This window comes from Amphiura filiformis, chromosome 15 (genome assembly GCF_039555335.1).
Source record: "Amphiura filiformis chromosome 15, Afil_fr2py, whole genome shotgun sequence".
Lineage (NCBI taxonomy): Eukaryota > Metazoa > Echinodermata > Ophiuroidea > Amphilepidida > Amphiuridae > Amphiura > Amphiura filiformis.
The window spans coordinates 42,792,167-42,804,350 of record NC_092642.1 but is presented as its reverse complement, the minus strand read 5'-3'; the positions used below and the strand labels follow the sequence as shown (position 1 = coordinate 42,804,350).

At 35.0% G+C, this 12,184-nt stretch overlaps 1 protein-coding gene across 1 annotated transcript in view; it reads left to right on the top strand.

Annotated features, from left to right (window-relative positions):
* LOC140171673 (neuronal acetylcholine receptor subunit beta-4-like) overlaps window positions 1–12,184 on the top strand; it is a 141,204-nt gene that overhangs the window by 92,333 nt on the left and 36,687 nt on the right.

Sequence of the window (12,184 nt, the reverse complement as noted above, 5' to 3'; positions counted from 1 at the left end):
TAATATTTAGAATGATAACAAAATCTATCACAAAACAGTTCTCTTCTGATATTTATAGGTGATATATCTCTTCCCATTTTTGTCGGTGATGTTTACCCAGAGTGTGTTCTCGCAGGGAGGTAGATAAGGTGTGACGGGGTGCAGGTGTGTATGGGGTTGATTGTAAGAGAGACGGAGAAAGAGAATGAGAGAGAGCGGTGAAGAGAGGTTGCGATTTTCAAACGTACATATCGCGTACGATACGTAAGTTTAGAAATCGCAACCTCCAGTGAGAGATTTGAAACAGCGCGTTAAGTATTACGTAAACGTGAGGAACAATAATATTGTTTTTCCTGCATTGGGGAAACTTTATCAAATGATCTTCCCAAACAATCACAACCAAAAGAGACCAACTAAAGCCTGAACTTCAATTTAATTGACTAATTAATTAACACATTGCATTATGTAAATTATAACTAACCACTGCAATGACATTACCATTCCTGAGACGTGTTCTTTTCTTATAATGTATGTTTTGGCTTTCATGTATTCATATTCTGATACCTCATACATAGTTACTGGCCGTCTGATTGTCTAAAAAAATTTAAAGGTTCAAAATCTAATTAAGTGTAAATGATGTTGATAACTTTCACATGGTATGGCATGGGTCATCTAATTAATGGTTTTATTTGGTTTAGCCGTGTGGTTTGCGTCCTTTAGGCTGGGTCCATAGGCAACACTCGCATTAATTTTGGTGCAAAGCATGTGCCTGATATGGAGTGAGGAAGGTATGTGCTCTGTATTATGTGAACAACTTAACCCCTCATGCAATTTATCTAGCTACGCTATTTTGTCGACCAGTAGTTGTTTATTATTCTCAGTCTTAGATATAGAATAGTGTGACTTTCATTTTACCTTTTCGGCAAGTCCCAGACTCCTTTGCAAAGTACGTATTCGTTGCCATTCTATTCGTCGATGCGTAGACCGTTGTCTACGCACGTCGAACTGCGCTGTAACGACGTGCGCATCGATCATGTTTTGACAGAACATGTATACATCAACATTGGGCTATTCTATTTAAAATCCACACTATCCCTGTGGAAAATTTGGGAAACATCTTCCATAGGGGGAGAATGGATTACAAATGGAATGGACACATTAGAGAGCTCTATTTGAATTTCATACATCCTCTGAGAACGATTCAACCTGAATCTTTCACTGAGGGAGGGCCAGTTTCAAATATAGCTGCTAATGCGTGTTCATTCCATTTGAAATTCATGTTCCCCTTGTGGAAGATATTTCCAAAATCTTCCACAGTGGTAGTGTGTATTTTAAATGGAATAGCCCATTATGGTCTACGTTGAAAAGTTACGCTCATAGACTAGGCATTTGCACCATGTATTACCGTATACGCGATAGACTTAAAGCGTAACGCCTGAGCAGTGTTAACAACAGACAAGAAACCACAAGATGTATTACACAAGCTAAGTGGGCTCACAGCAAAGCAGAATAAAAGGGAGGTCAGGAGTTCGAGCCTAGTACCTAATCCATGAGCACCAATGCGAGATGTAGATTGATTCTTTGCAAAATAAGTCCACGAGTTACATGGCATGCACTGTTATACTGATTTTGAGGTAAGAAACAGTGAGGGTCTTATGTATGAGGTATACCCTTTAATTAACTGCTTTTTCATATTATCATGATTATTAGGTTTATCACCCGACTTCTTGGCCGAATTGTTATTATAAATAAATCGATTGCGGTATGATTAAAACTATGTAAATTTCTGCCTTTTTACTAAACATTCACTGCATATGTGCTGACATAAAATGCATGTACTACGGTATGGTATGACCTCTTATTCAATACTGTTTTTGCCTGCTGGGTGAACCAATCACTGCCTTGACATAATAGTGCCTAGGCACTTATCTATTAGATTACTGTGTTCTTCCATAGACTTAGATAATCTATGGTTCTTCTCACAGATACATAAAAGGCGACATGACTTATTATTATTATCATCACCATCATAAATTATTTATTTTATTTTATTATATAAGAAATTAATAAATACATAATAGGTTAAAGGCTAATTATTAGGCCAAATACTATTATTATTATTGCTGAGTTATTATGGGTATAATTTAAATGATTATTATTATCATCACCATCATAAATTATTTATTTTATTTTATTATATAAGAAATTAATAAATACATAATAGATTAAAGGCTAATTATTAGGCCAAATACTATTATTATTATTGCTGAGCTATTATGGGTATGATTTAAATGATTTCCTTTTTCACTTTCGTAGGTTGTGAGGCTTCAGATGCAGAAAAGGAGCTAATTAAAAAGCTCTTCACGAATTACAATAAACACATCCGTCCCGTTACCAATACTTCAGATGTTGTACCGGTTGACTTTATTTTGACTATGTCACAGCTGATTGACGTGGTAAGAACACTTATGGATAAACTATTCTTTGGTTCACCTTAAGTTTGGTAGTGACGTCGATGCGTTTTCGTGGTTGGGCTACAAACGTGTCGGCAAACCGCCCTTGTACGCGTGCGTGTACGCTCTGCGCGATACTACGAACAACGAAATAAGCACCTACGTCACTACCGAGCTTGAGGCGTACCAATGTATACAGGCTGTATCGACATGATTGGTACCCATATAATGTTCTCTCAACATTAATCTACCAATTATTTGGATCTTTTGTTGCATTTAATAGGACAGTCTTGTGTATAATTGGTAAAAGTGCTAGCATCAATCATTTGGGTACAGTCTCTATTACAGTACTTGGTATCACTGAAAACTTAAACTGGAAAGCCCAATTAAGTAAAACCTAATGGTGGTGTCTATTTCGACTAGCTTTTACCTAGTCAAGCTAGATGGACTAGTTAAAGCAAGTCAGTCGACTAGTTTAGGCTTGTCACTTGACTAGCTTTTCCCTAGTCAATCTTGCTTGACTAGTTTTGCTCGACTGCAATTTAGCTAGTCAGGCCAGCTCGACTAGCTTATAATAGTCGCTATATAACAATTAAGTCTTCTTGTATCATCCTCAGACAAATCCTCAAATCAAGACGTGAATAATGAGCAAAAATCCCAATAATTATGTTGCAGTATTACATTGTGAACTTTTAAGTTTAAAAATTTTAATAATTATTCCACTTTCTTTTTACTTGTATATCTTATTGTTAGGATGAGAAGAATCAAATGATGACGACAAACGTTTGGCTAAAACAGGTAGGCAATTATCGCCTTTTATAGGCATAATGTACTAATAATGCCAATTAAACATGTACCTTTGGCCGTAGCTAGGGGTGTGTGGGTGTGAAATAGAATGAAAGAAAGAAAGAAAGAAAGAAAGAAAGAAAGAAAGAAAGAAAGAAAGAAAGAAAGAAAGAAAGAAAGAAAGAAAGAAAGAAAGAAAGAAAGAAAGAAAGAAAGAAAGAAAGAAAGAAAGAAAGAAAGAAAGAAAGAAAGAAAGAAAGAAAGAAAGAAAGAAAGAAAGAAAGAAAGAAAGAAAGAAAGAAAGAAAGAAAGAAAGAAAGAAAGAAAGAAAGAAAGAAAGAAAGAAAGAAAGAAAGAAAGAAAGACGGATGGATGGTGATAGGGAAGAGAGGGGATTGCCATTGTCGTCAATTGAACCCTGTCGAAGAAAATGTTCAAACTTTTAAAAATCTTTTAATTTGAAAAGAAAAGTCTGAAATTGTTCCTTTGGCAAAAATAAATCAAAATAACGATAGCTTAAACTGTTTAAGATTTTTTCTTTCATAGGTAATATTACAAAATAATTGCTCTGTAACCCATTTGTTTAAAATGATTTGGCAATCTAAATAATGTGAGACTTGTTTTGATCAAAATCGTCTCAGCTTTTCTTTTATTAGTCGGCACAACAGGGTACTGCATTCAAAATACCCTATAATCTAAGACCAAAATAAAAAGAATAGTTTGTGTCTGACGCTAAGGTTGGTTGCTGACCTGTGCAGTACTTCATTTTTGATCTGGTTGATATGACGAAATCATAGCGACGCTCCAAAATGTGTTAATAGCACTTAAATTTAACCGATATCCTAATCTATATGTTTACTTCCGTTACCATGATTAATGGGCTATTACATTTTATAAAATCCAGACTACCCCTGTAGAAGTTTTACAAATGGATGCATTTTAAATGGAATGAACATATTAGGCAGTTCAATTTGAATTTCATACACCCTCTGAGAAAACAAAAAAAAAAAAAAAATATTTTGGTGTTTGCACAGCCCTTTATCTTACAATGGCCCTAGTCTTAGCTCTAACCATAACCTTAAAATTTGACCTATTAGAGTAACATCTCCTGACACATACGTAGCCTACTGTGCCTGTCAAATCAGCATGTTACACAATTTTCAGATTTGTTTGTAGACAAAACATTCTTTTTTTTTTTATATTTGTTTGTGTGTTGCATGGATAGACGTGGTATGACAACAGGCTGCAATGGAATGCCAGTGAATATGAAAACATCGCGGTCCTACGTGTCCCATCGACAATGATATGGATACCTGATTTGGTTCTCTATAACAAGTAAGTTTGTTTCATAAATGTGACCTGCTCTAATCAAACAACCTGTTTCTCCTGAACTAAACTGCCATATATAGCCAGTTTACACATGCTCTGAAACTGATCATATACGGCAGTTTATGATACCTTTAGAGTGATATCGCCCGCTGATGTTTTTTCATTAACTTTTGGGCGTATATATGTAGGAAACAAAGGGGCACCTATGCCGGGAAAGACGGACCGATGTCAATAGTCCAAAGACTTTATATACCACTTTGGAATGCGTGACTGTTTGTCACTAGCCCTTCCCAGGCTATCATATATTAGAATTCCATTAATTGCAAGTCCTCACTATGGAAGTCTCCGGCCTCAGCACTGCCGGCTTTGATATTTTATCTTGATGCTGATCCCCCCAGCCCGTCAGGGCTTAAAAACATACAAGGTCGCAAGCCCAACAGGACTGAGACCGGAGACTTCCATAGGAGGACTTGCTACTAATTGAGTTCCAATATATAATAACCCCGCAGGGCAAGAAAGCAAGAGTAACGTTGACCAACAGAGGGCGTCAATATAGTCATCTTAAACTAATCTAAACTATAGTCGGTTTATAGCCATATGTAAACTGACTATATACAGCACTTTGGATAGTTTGAACAGGCTACAAAGTCTCTTGTTTTTATTTGGAATTTATTTTAGAAGAAAACATTAGCAATATAGTATTGATAATGTTCAAGCTATGATTTTGTCTAAGATATCTTGGTACTTTTTAAATTGGTTCCATTTTCTTAATCAAAATTGGAATAATTATCTGGAAAGAAATAGTAATTAAAACAAGTGCTGGATGATTGATTAAATAGTTCCTAATTTAATAGACTCTTTCATGCATTTGCAAATTGGAAAAAGCCCGCTCCCCATTAAATAACCGTTAACGATTAATTACAATAAGTTGACTGCCACTGGTCTGGTGACTCGTTCCATGTTTTATGGAAACTTGTCACAAAGAATGTCTTATCGACGGTACATGGCCCAAACAATGAGTCTGGGAAATATAATGTTGCCTTACTTGATAATGCAAAATTTTTCGTTGCCTTTCTTGCCATGTTGCTGATAATTATCACTAATTTACATGTCTATTCAAATTGGTTTTTTTCCAGTGCGGATGGCAATTACAAAGTGACATTGATGGTGAAGGCATTGATATATGATTATGGCCTAGTCTATTGGTTACCACCAGCAATCTACCGAAGCTCCTGCAAGATTGACGTCCGGTATTTCCCTTTTGACCAACAGAAGTGCGCCATGAAATTTGGATCGTGGACTTACGATGGACACTTAGTAGATTTGAGACCGGGCAGTAATAAAGTAGATCTTGAAGATTATTGGCCGTCTGGCGAATGGGATGTCATTAACACTCCTTACACAAAAAATACAGTGAAATACCCTGCTGCGAAGAAATTTACTCGGACATCACAATCACTCTTATCATTCGTAGAAAACCTTTGTTTTATACCGTGAATCTTATCCTACCATGTGTACTCATTTCATTTCTTACTGTTTTGGTATTTTACATGCCGTCAGATTCTGGAGAGAAAATCACACTGTGTATATCCGTACTTTTGGCCATTACTGTGTTTCTACTGCTGATTGCTGACATTATTCCTCCAACATCACTTCTTATTCCACTCATTGGACGTTATTTATTGTTTACTATGATTTTGGTGACATTATCTATTGCGATAACAGTTATAGTATTGAACGTTCATAATCGAGGGCCTAGCACTCATAGCATGCAACCATGGATGAGAAAATTGTTTTAGAAACACTTCCGCCAATACTCTTCTTGAATCGACCAACCAAACCAGACACGTACAGCAAATACAAAAGTAAATACAAAAAACAACGCAACTTCACCCAATTACGTCGAAATGAAAGAATTAAGCTCAGCTCTCAGAGACTTTGATGCAAGAACGTCTGATTATAACAGAGAAATGTGTGACAATCACAGCTCGGAAAGATACGGACACCGATCTTACAGGAGCGATACAGATTCAGAGCACCCACATATGAAGTATTCCAGGGAATTCCAACAAGCTGCGGAAGGCCTCAAATATATTTCAGACCATTTCAAAAGAGAAGATGAATTTAACGCTGTAAGTATGATAAACACTGTAACTTGATTTAATTTTAACTATGTTAATATTGTATTGGTCACTAAAACGGCAATCAAATTGAACTTAAAAGCCAATCGTTGCCTATATCTTTATATGCAAAGTAGTCTTATAGTTTGACGTCTTATCTTACTTGAAATGATCTTATATATATTTCACATACGACATGTAGAATTGGCTCAAATGTAATCGATATGTCAACTTCTTGCGCCGTGCCTTTGGATTTCGCTCCATGAATCCAATCTCAATTATAATTGTTCTGACATTTGTCCTAGTTTATCAGAATTTAGGACGGAATTTGATATTTCCAGCATAAATTAATAAATGTATCGTTTGTGATTTGCTCTCGCTTTTGGTTTTAGTGCTTTGAATGGTTAATCAATACGAAAGAGCGTCGTTTTATTTCTTTATTAACGTTTTAGATATTAAAGTTAAGTTTTTGTTTTTTTCTCTGCTTTCAGATGACGGACGATTGGAAGTATACCGCTATGGTAATAGATCGTATATTCTTGTGGATATTTCTAATATGTGTAGTTTGTGGTACAAGTAGTATCATATTATCGGCACCATTAATCTTCGAACCAGTTGAGATTCAAAAGGAGTAACTGTATTTTTATAATTGACATAGACATTGTAGTTATAGTTGTAGTTATAATTGTCGTCACAATTTCATAATTGATTATAACTGTAGTCAAAATTATAGTTGGGTTTAGTTGTAGTTAGAATTGTAGCTGGATTTAGAGTTACAATTAAGAATTATAGTTGAGTCTAGAGTTAAGAGAGTTTAGAGTTTGGTTTAGAGTTATGGTTGAATATTTCATACATGTGATCACAGAAGTAAGAAATCTCTCATGATGATCAGCTATAAACCTAATAAATTCAAATCTTATTAGACAACTACGGAGAGTACATGTACTCTACATTAGTGCTACTCCAACACCAGCCACACTTTTTTTCTGATACCTTGACAGGACTCGTGTAACATTTCACAGTGAACTCATAAAGGGTTTCTCCATAAATTCTGTGTAGCAAAATGCAGAATAATGAGCAATGCCAAAGGGATTGAGGCTAATCGGTTGGGTATTTATAGACCTGTAAATAGGTATCGCAAGATCATTTTCAATTGTGGCAGTATAAATCTGCATATAATTGTGCTATTCATATTAAATTTCGGAGAGTTCATATTATCAAAAATAATGTAACATCACGACCTTATTTGTTGCTACGATTCTACAGACTTCTTTGTTATATTTATCTATATATATCTATATATTATCTAATTCCTGTTTTCAGAAAGAAACTGAGAACTCACCTTTTCAGTTAGCTTCTTTCTTGTTCCTTCTGTGTTTCTTATTTTTTCATCTTTTCTCTCCTTGTTCAGCGCTTTGATAAATTTTAAAGGCGCTTTATAAATATCTTTATGTATATATGTATGTGTGTATGTATGTATTAAGCTTTGATATAACTTGGAATGTTTTGTAAGATTTATCCTGGATTAAGTACATATTTATGAAATTTCTTTATGGAAAGTATAACTGTTACAATAATACAAGTTGTTTGTAAAGTAAGTGACTGACATGTACTTATCTGAATTATATTTATGTATTTGATGTACATTATCATACGATTCATAGACACGAATAGTTTTACATTTATTATTTGATTAACTCTGCCATCTCTTTGTCGACAATTTCTGCTTCCGCCTAGGACTGTATAAATTTCGTGTACATGTCACCGATACTGTCGAGATGACTGTCCGCTATTGTCGACGATGAGGTCGTGCGATGAGCGATAACTTAATGGTCACACTAGCCAACGACATAGATCGTTGTATCTTGCGCTGATAATACCCTTTAATTCATTGGTTAAAAAGTACCACTCGTCGCTAACAATATTTGCAGTCAATTAAGATATTAGCGAGATTTGATACGTGAAAATAGCATTTTAAACTATAGTCATATTGAATGTATCGAATACTGTGTAAAGCTAAACCAAAATTGTATATCAAAAAAAGTTCTTTCTTTTTAAGAACTAAAAGGAACATTAACATTAAGCGCGGAGTTCTTTAAGCTCTTTTCTAGTTCCAGTTTTCAAGTTGTCAATGCCGGGTATGAATGCATGACCCATGTTCAAATCTTTCTTGTTCGCAAGTACTTGTTGGTGAGGATTTATAGATTCCATATAAATAGCAGGTATTGCATGCTCGCGGTAGCAGAATAGTACTTTGTCACATAGTATATTGTTAGGGCGAGCTTGAGTCGTACTCTAATATATTGTAACATACAGGAAAATGTAGACTCTAATCAGTAAATAGCAAAATAACAGTTGGTTTGAATGCTCTGTAGCATATAACAAATTCTTGTTTTTCTTAAGATTTTACTGTTTTGCTTTCATTAGCATAGAGTTCCTGGAGGATATCCGTTTCACATTTTGTAAACAGAACTCGACAGTTTGATCTCCATCTCCAAAATTAGTATTTTGCGAAGCTGCACACATCTGAAACTAAAAGTGCTAAATGCAAATGCCATTTCATTAGCAAAAAATTCAAACTTAATAATCGTAAACGTAAAAGTACTTGTTCTAAACAGATTTCTATTGAAATATTACCAATTTTGAATTGTTTAATTGTTATGATGATGTGTTATTTTTGAGCCATTAAATGTTGAACGATTAAATATTTTCTTCACATAGCAACGCTTCACTATTGTAGATACTTCTTTCTTCTGTGAGTCTAATCACATTAAAGCTTATGGATGAGCAGTATGGGTGTACACCAGTAAACCGTCCCCATTGACTTTCTGTACAAACAGAGTCCGGGAAAACGTAATTTTCTTGACTTCAGAGCGACTCAGCTCTTCAAAACTTACACTTTCTGCAAGTTAAATGAAGACATTCAGTGAGGAGAAATCATACGGAGTCCAGCAACTTTTTCCAGAAAATTCCCGATTAGATCACCCTATAGTCCATACAGCTTACGCCAGCTCACAAATAGCTTGGTGTTTCTGAAATGTAACACATTTTGAAAGCTTAGCCAAATCTTCATAAAAAGTTCGATCCTGCTCATTTTTCATGGATACTTTATTACCCAGGCCTTAATGAAGAATAAATAAGAATCAGTTCCTAATTGTTTGTTTTTAACACTTTCCTAATGTATGTATTACATTAAGTCACATTACACCTTTCCTCGTTTGAAACAATGTGCCTTTTCCAACAAGGGTATAGGAGATTCCTATTTACTTGTGTGCACTCATACGAACCTTTTGATAACATACGTTTTCAATACAGCAAGACTGAACATTTCATGTGTGTCGCCAGTTATTGTATATCATATTCAAATCGTGTCACAGGATTTAGATGCAGATAATTTGATTTTACCTCTATATGACCTATGGAGAGCAACGACACGAGTAATACACGCAGACGATATAATATATCCTATATGTTCCTGTCTTCCGATCGTGTTAAACCAAATGTACGTGTAAAATCTTTACATATTTCAAGTTAGCAAAAACAAGCTGTATTGTACGTTGGATCACGGAATGACTTCTCATTTCTAGCTAACGGCATGATTCATTTCTAACACTAAGCTTACTTTGGTTTGTCAGATATGATATTGATACATCGGGATGGGTCCATATCTTTGAGAGTGTCAATCTGTTCATTATTTATACATAAACGTACGGCAGCTTTGCGCATTACCCTTATTGGATAAATAATGAGAGAAAGATTCATTTTATATTATTATAATAATGATCATTATTATTGTCAAGAATCAGAACAAAGCTCTGAAAAAAATAACTTGACGGAAAAATTAAGCCGAGAACTAATTGTACTAAGGAGAACTGCAAAGGGGAAAATCGTCCGCTGGACTTATGGTGTGGCCTTTAACATGTTTACAGTGTTGTGCATTTGTTACCATGCTTACGATTAAACAGGTGAAGTACATTTTTACGACACTAACCTGAGTGTGGCCGAGAAAAACTACATCGTTTATATAATAATAATGCACACAGTCATACCGCGGGACACCTCCACACAACATCCACGTTCACACACTCCACACACCCACATACAACTCCAAATCTGTCAAAATATCAAATCTTATTTACTCCTAACTGTCGGTATTTACACACTATTAGCAACACATTATTACTAACATTCATACTAAAAACCCACGATTTACGCACATAAACGTGCTTGTTCAATTACACACGTGTTTAACACGTTCCTGATATGCCATTTTGACAAATATGCCAAAGACGCGAACATTCAGCAATTATTTTTACGTGCGTGCTAAACTACAGCAAAAAATTCAACAATATTCCCCATTATTAAGCCTCATGTAAAAATAGTGCCGATAGGAACAGCATGGCCGATAAGCTACATACGTAACACACTTTAAAGTGGCCCCATCAATATAGCATCTAGAAGGCAATAAGCGATGCAGTCGGGGCTAGCGACGATGTACCTATGATGTGAATTCGAATTTTTTCAAGTAGGCTCGTTCCCTTTCACATTAGTTCGTCATCTGGTTTTAAGAATGCCGATTATTTTGTTGAGTGTCGTAGGATCGTAACAACAGAGCGCAAATAGGTCAGCACACTGACCTTTTTTCAAAAATATCCTTCAGCCTCATCAAAAATGCGTAAATCAAATTTCTATGTTACTTGTTTGCAATTTTGACCCTATTGAAATAAAACCAATAAATAGTTCACCTTGGATGTGTTTCTTAATACAATGAAGTATAACATCAAAAGAGTTGTATTCCACAAGTTAATGAAGAATGCGGCTGGAAATTTGATCAATTATAGGTTTATAACTCAGAAAATCAAAATTGCAAATGAGAAACATGTAAGAATGACTTAGGCCATTTTGTTATAAGGGGGACGAGTATATAATATAATCAAAACTTCGTATTTAAGCATGTTTTCAATATCATACAAACGTTAGCTTAGCAACATCGTGTCAATATATTGGCTACTATCGATACTTTCCATTTTCCAATTACTATGTGATGTTATAAAGGTCTTTCGCATTAATATCTCCAGAATATTGTAACACTTCCGTACACAATAATTCGTGATTCATGTCAATACACAGTTTTGAGCGCTTTTTAACATTTTTAAGCCTTTTTCTATTCCGTTTTAGGAAACTATATCAGGTGCAAAGTCAGGTTAAAAGTAATGAGATTTTGAAATAATATTGAATGTGCACAGGTGCTACATTTCAATTTATTTATTCTTATGCAATAAAATGATTACTTACGAAGAGCTGTCACTTGATAAATAGAATTAGACAAACAATACTCGTACTTATATATCCCCAACACAACTGATGGTGGATCGCACAAACATGATGTAGACAAAAATTTATTTTTCAAAATACTAATATTGCCAAACCCTTATGCCAAACAGTCATCATTGAAATAATTAATAGCATGTCATAAATTAAATGAATACGTTGTGCCATGAAGATTGGCCTGAAAAC